This window comes from Triticum dicoccoides, chromosome 4A (genome assembly GCF_002162155.2).
Source record: "Triticum dicoccoides isolate Atlit2015 ecotype Zavitan chromosome 4A, WEW_v2.0, whole genome shotgun sequence".
NCBI classification, from domain to species: Eukaryota; Viridiplantae; Streptophyta; class Magnoliopsida; order Poales; family Poaceae; genus Triticum; species Triticum dicoccoides.
In genome coordinates, this window is record NC_041386.1 from 619,374,089 (window position 1) to 619,379,931 (window position 5,843).

A 5,843-nucleotide genomic window follows, 5' to 3' on the forward strand; every position below is an offset into this window, starting at 1 on the left:
TCTCCTCTTTCCCCCCCTCCGCGAATCCTATTCCAACTAGGAAAGGGGGAGTCCTACTCCCGAAAGGAGTAGGACTCCTCCTGGCGCGCCTCCTCTTGGCCGCCCCCCCTTTGAGCCTTTATATACGGAGGCAGGGGCACCCCCTAGAGACACAAGTTGATCCACGTGATCATATTCTTAGCCGTGTGCGGTGCCCCCTTCCACCATAGTCCTCGATAAAATTGTAGCGGTGCTTAGGCGAAGCCCTGCTACGGTAGTACATCAAGATCGTCACCACGCCGTCGTGCTGACGGAACTCTTCCCCGACACTTTGCTGGATCAGAGTCCGGGGATCGTCATCGGGCTGAACGTGTGCTAGAACTCGGAGGTGTCGTAGTTTTGGTGCTTGATCGGTCGGGCCGTGAAGACATACGACTACATCAATCAAGTTAACGCTTACGTTGTCGATCTACAAGGGTACGTAGATCACAGTCTCCCCTCTCGTTGCTATGCATCACCATGATCTTGCGTGTGCGTAGGAATTTTTTTTAAATTACTACGTTCCCCAACAGTGGCATCCGAGCCTAGGTTTTATATGTTGATGTTATATGCACGAGTAGAACACAAGTGAGTTGTGGGCGATATAAGTCATACTGCTTACCAGCATGTCATACTTTGGTTCGGTGGTATTGTTGGACGAAGCGGCCCGGACCGACATTACGCGTACGCTTACGCGAGACCGGTTCTCCCGGCGTGCTTTGCACATAGGTGGCTTGCGGGTGACAGTTTCTCCAACTTTAGTTGAACCAAGTGTGGCTACGCCCGGTCCTTGTGAAGGTTAAAACAGCACCAACTTGACAAACTATCGTTGTGGTTTTGATGCGTAGGTAAGATTGGTTCTTGCTTAAAGCCCGTAGCAGCCACGTAAAACATGCAACAACAAAGTAGAGGACGTCTAACTTGTTTTTGCAGGACATGTTGTGATGTGATATGGTCAAGACACGATGCTAAATTTTATTGTATAAGATGATCATGTTTTGTAACCGAGTTATCGGCAACTGGCAGGAGCCGTATGGTTGTCGCTTTATTGTATGCAATGCAATCGCGTTGTAATGCTTTACTTTATCACTAAGCGGTAGCGATAGTCGTGGAAGCATAAGATTGGTGAGACGACAACGATGCTACGATGGAGATCAAGGTGTCGCGCCGGTGACGATGGTGATCATGACGGTGCTTCGGAGATGGAGATCACAAGCACAAGATGATGATGGCCATATCATATCACTTATATTGATTGCATGTGATGTTTATCTTTTATCATCTTATCTTGCTTTGATTGACGGTAGCATTATAAGATGATCTCTCACTAATTATCAAGAAGTGTTCTCCCTGAGTATGCACCGTTGCGAAAGTTCTTCGTGTTGAGACACCACGTGATGATCGGGTGTGATAGACTCTACGTTCAAATACAATGGGTGCAAAACAGTTGCACACGCGGAATACTCAGGTTATACTTGACGAGCCAAGCATATACAGATATGGCCTCGGAACACGGAGACCGAAAGGTCGAGCATGAATCATATAGTAGATATGATCAACATAGTGATGTTCACCAATGAAGCTACTCCATCTCACGTGATGATCGGACATGGTTTAGTTGATTTGGATCACGTAATCACTTAGAGGATTAGAGGGATGTCTATCTAAGTGGGAGTTCTTAAGTAATATGATTAATTGAACTTAAATTTATCATGAACTTAGTCCTGGTAGTATTTTGCAAATTATGTTGTAGATCAATAGCTCGCGTTGTTGCTTCCCTGTGTTTATTTTGATATGTTCCTAGAGAAAATTTTGTTGAAAGATGTTAGTAGCAATGATGCGGATTGGATTCGTGATCTGAGGTTTATCCTCATTGCTACACAGAAGAATTATGTCCTTGATGCACCCTAGGTGACGGACCTATTGCAGGAGCAGATGCAGACGTTATGAACGTTTGGCTAGCTCAATATGATGACTACTTATAGTTTAGTGCACCATGCTTAATGACTTAGAATCGGGACTTCAAAGACGTTTTGAACGTCATGGAGCATATGAGACGTTCCAGGAGTTGAAGTTAATATTTCAAGCAAATACCCGAGTTGAGAGATATGAAGTCTCCAACAAGTTCTATAGCTAAAAGATGGAGGAGAATCGCTCAACTAGTGAGCATGTGCTCAGATTGTCTGAGTACTACAATCGCTTGAATCAAGTGGGAGTTAATCTTCCAGATAAGATAGTGATTGACAGAATTCTCTAGTCACCATCACTAAGTTAGTAGAACTTCGTAATGAACTATGATATGCAAGGGATAACGGAAACGATTCCCAAGCTCTTCGTAATGCGGAAATTGACGAAGGTAGAAATCGAGAAAAACATCAAGTGTTGATGGTAGACAAGACCACTAGTTTCAAGGAAAGGGCAGAGGGAAGAAGGGGAACTTCAAGAAGAACAGCAAGCAAGTTGCTGCTCAAGTGAAGAAGCCCAAGTATGGTCCTAAGCCTGAGACTAAGTGTTTCTACTGCAAAGGGATTGGTCACTGGAAGCGGAACTACCCCAAGTGATTGGCAGATAAGAAGGATGGCAAAGTGAACATAAGTATATTTGATATACATGTTATTGATGTGTACTTTACTAGTGTTTATATGAACCCCTCAGTATTTGATACTAGTTCAGTTGCTAAGATTAGTAACTCGAAACGGGAGTTACAGAATAAACAGAGACTAGTTAAGGGTGAAGTAACGATGTGTGTTGGAAGTGGTTCCAAAATTGATATGATCATCATCGCACACTCCCTATACTTTCGGGATTAGTGTTGAACCTAAATAAGTGTTATTTGGTGTTTGCGTTGAGCATGAATATGATTTGATCATGTTTATTGTAATACGGTTATTCATTTAAGTAAGAGAATAAATTGTTGTTCTGTTTACATGAATAAAAACTTATATGGTTACACACCCAATGAAAATAGTTCGTTGGATCTCGATCATAGTGATACACATAAACATAATATTGAAACCAAAAGATGCAAAGTTAATAATGATAGTGCAAACTTATTTATGGCACTGCCGTTTTGGTCATATTGGTGTAAAGCGCATGAAGAAACTCCATGCTGATGGGCTTTTGGAATCACTTGATTATGAATCAGTTGATGCTTGCGAACCATGCCTCATGGGCAAGATGACTAAGACTCCGTTCTTCGGAACAATGGAGCGAGCAACAGATTTGTTGGAAATCATACATACTGATGTATGTGGTCCGATGAATATTGAGGCTCGCGACAGGTATCATTATTTTCTGTTCTTCACAGATAATTTGAGCAGATGTTAATATATCTACTTGATGAAACATAAGTCTGAAACATTTGAAAAGTTCAAAGAATTTCAGAGTGAAGTGGAAAATCATCGTAACAAGAAAATAAAGTTTCTACGATCTGATCGTGGAGAAGAGTATTTGAATTACGAGTTTGGTCTTCAGTTAAAACAATGTGAAATAGTTTCACTACTCACGCCACCTAGAACACCATAGTGTAATGGTGTGTTCGAACGTCGTAATCATACTTTATTTGATATGGTGCGATCTATGATGTCTCTTACAGATTTACCGCTATTGTTTTGGGGTTATGCATTAGAGACATCTACATTCATGTTAAATAGGGCACCATCTAAATCCGTTTGAGATGACACCGTATGAACTATGGTTTAGCAAGAAACCTAAGCTGTCGTTTCTTAAAGTTTGAGGTTGCAATGCTTATGTGAAAAAGTTTCAACTTGATAAGCTCAAACCTAAATCGGAGAAATGTGTCTTCATAGGATACCCAAAGGAGACAGTAGGGTACACCTTCTATCATAGATCCAAAGACAAGACATTCGTTGCTGAGAATGGATACTTTCTGGAGAAGGAGTTTCTCTCGAAAGAAGTGAGTGGGAGGAAAGTAGAACTTGACGAGGTAACTGTACCTGCTCCCTTATTGGAAAGTAGTGCATCACAGAAAACCATTTCTGTGACACCTACACCAATTAGTGAGGAAGCTAATGATAATGATCATGAAACTTCAGATCAAGTTACTATCGAATCTCGTAGGTAAACCAGAGTGAGATCCGCACCAGAGTAGTACGGTAATCCTGTTCTGGAAGTCATGTTACTAGACCATGACGAACTTGCGAACTATGAGGAAGTGATGATGAGCCCAGATTCCACGAAATGGTTTGAGGCCATAAAATCTGAGATATGATCCATGTATGAGAACAAAGTATGGACTTTGATGGATTTGCTCGATGATCGGCAATAAATGGATTTTCAAGAGGAAGACGGACGTTGATAGTAGTGTTACTATCTACAAGCTAGACTTGTCGAAAAAGGTTTTTGACAAAGTTCAAAGTGTTGACTACGATGAGAGTTTCTCACTCGTATCTATGCTTAAGTTTGTCCGAATCATGTTAGCAATTGCCGCATTTTATGAAATCTGGCAAATGGATAAACAAAACTGCATTCCTTAATGGATTTATTAAAGAAGAGTTGTATATGATGCAACCAGAAGGTTTTGTCAATCCTAAAGGTGCTAACAGAATATGCAAACTCCAGCGATCCATCTATGGACCGGTGCAAGCATCTCGGAGTTGGAATATACGCTTTGATAAGTTGATCAAAGCATATAGTTTTATACAGACTGGCGGTAAAGCCTATATTTACTAGAAAGTGAGTGGGAGCACTACAGCATTTCTGATAAGTATATGTGGATGACATAATGTTGATCAAAAATAATGTAGAATTATTCTGCAAAGCATAAAAGAGTGTTTGAAAGGAGTTTTTCAAAGAAAGACCTCGGTGAAGCTGCTTACATATTGAGTATCAAGATCTATAGAGATAGATCAAGACGCTTGATAATTTTTTTCAATGAGTACATACCTTGACAAGATTTTAAAGTAGTTCAAAATGAAACAGTCAAAGAAAGAGTTCTTGCCTGTGATACAAGGTGTGAAATTGAGTAAGACTCAAAACCCGACCATGGCAGAAGATAGAAAGAGAATGAAAGTCATTCCCTATGCCTTGGCCATAGGTTCTATAAATTATGCCATGTTGTGTACCAGATTTATTGTATACCCTACACTGATTTTAGCAAGGGAGTACAATAGTGATCTAGGAGTAGATCACTGGACAGCGGTCAAAATTATCCTTAGTGGAATAAGGATATGTTTCTCGATTGTGGAGGTGACAAAAAGGTTCGTCGTAAAGGGTTACGTCGATGCAAGTTTGACACTAATCTAGACGACTCTAAGTCTCAATCTAGATACATATTGAAAGTAGGAGCAATTAGCTAGAGTAGCTCCGAGCAGAGTATTGTTGACATAGAAATTTGCAAAATACATATGGATCTGAATGTGGCAGACCCGTTGACTAAAATTATCTCACAAGAAAAACATGATCACACCTTAGTACTCTTTGGGTATTAATCACATAGCGATGTGAACTAGATTACTGAATCTAGTAAACCCTTTGGGTGTTGGTCACATGGCAATGTAAACTATGGGTGTTAATCACATGATGATGTGAACTATCGATGTTAATCATATGGTGATGTGATCTAGATTATTGACTCTAGTGCAAGTGGGAGACTGAAGGAAATATGCCCTAGAGGCAATAATAAAGTTATTATTTATTTCCTTATATATCATGATAAAAGTTTATTATTCATGCTAGAATTGTATTAACCGGAAACATAATACATGTGTGAATACATAGACAAACAGAGTGTCACTAGTATGCCTCTACTTGACTAGCTCGTTAATCAAAGATGGTTATGTTTCCTAACCATGGACAAAGAGTTG